Source organism: Ictalurus punctatus, chromosome 25 (genome assembly GCF_001660625.3).
Source record: "Ictalurus punctatus breed USDA103 chromosome 25, Coco_2.0, whole genome shotgun sequence".
Taxonomy (NCBI): Eukaryota; Metazoa; Chordata; class Actinopteri; order Siluriformes; family Ictaluridae; genus Ictalurus; species Ictalurus punctatus.
In genome coordinates, this window is record NC_030440.2 from 12443289 (window position 1) to 12444371 (window position 1083).

At 36.6% G+C, this 1083-nt stretch overlaps 1 protein-coding gene across 3 annotated transcripts in view; it reads left to right on the forward strand.

The window, feature by feature from the left end:
- prrx1b (paired related homeobox 1b) overlaps positions 1-849 on the forward strand; it is a 9748-nt gene extending 8899 nt beyond the window's left edge. For all 3 annotated transcript variants that reach the window (XM_017455402.3, XM_017455404.3, XM_017455403.3), the window contains one exon: positions 1-849. This exon is cut by the window's left edge. The gene's annotated coding sequence lies outside the window, so the exon portion shown is untranslated.
- The last annotated feature ends 234 nt before the right edge of the window (positions 850-1083 follow it).

Sequence of the window (1083 nt, forward strand, 5' to 3'; positions counted from 1 at the left end):
AGCATATGGGAATAAAGAGACTTGCGTTTCAAGCAGTAATCACGCATATTAAAATTGAGTTCAGTGGACAGTTCGCCTAATGTGTTCCTAACAGCTCTGTTGCAGGCAGCAGAGAAAACAACATCATGATGAAAAAAACCTAAACAAAACAAAATTTTCCCCATTTTTAACTAATATGCTATGAATACATTTCAGAAACAAATTTTTCCCATCATGTTCCTTTACTGATTAATGTCAGTGGTGTGGGTCAGGGTGCTGTGACTTTAAACAGGGTTGGTTTTGTGTACATCTCTGTGGAGCTGTGTGTGAGAAAATGATTGATTAGAAAGCATAGTAAATGCTTGTTTTATTAATCTCAAATCTGACTTCCCCCTCCAAAAACAGACTTCTCTTCTCTTTTCCTCTCCTCTTCTCCTCTCTTCTCCTCTCCTCTTCACTTCTCTTCTCTTCTCCTCTTCTCGTCTCTTCTCTTCTCTCCTCTTCTCTTATTTTCTCTTCTCGTCTTTTCTCTTCTCTTCTCTTTTCTTCTCTCCTCTCCTCTCCTCGTCTCTTATCTTCTCTTCTGTTCTCATCTCGTCTCTTCTCTTCTCGTCTTGTCACTTCTCTTCTCTTTTCTTCTCTTCTCGTCTCTTCTCTTCTCTTTCTATACGTGACACATATTTTCAAAAACACACTTTTAAACAGTGCGGTCACGCTGATTTTCAGATCTTTTGAATATACTGATTTTATTTTTTAAAGTGTGAGAAAGTGATTAGTGATTTAACCCCCCCCCCACTCCCCCCAGCTTTTTACTATGCTTTTATTCATGGATGATTATTAATTAATTTGAATAAAGCAAATTATTCCTGATTTACATTTTACTTCTTAACACATAATTTACTTTGTAATTTCCTTATTTTTGGCTGTTTCCATGTTTCTCAAAACAATCGTAATGCTCTTTTAATGTAAGTGAAGTACTTTTACATGGCCTTCTTGATGGACCTACGATTTGGGCTTTATTTAGTACAGAATATTTTTTGATGTTACACAGAATGCAGCTTCAACTTTCATAGCTTTTTTCCCCCGACTGGGTCAAGTATTCTG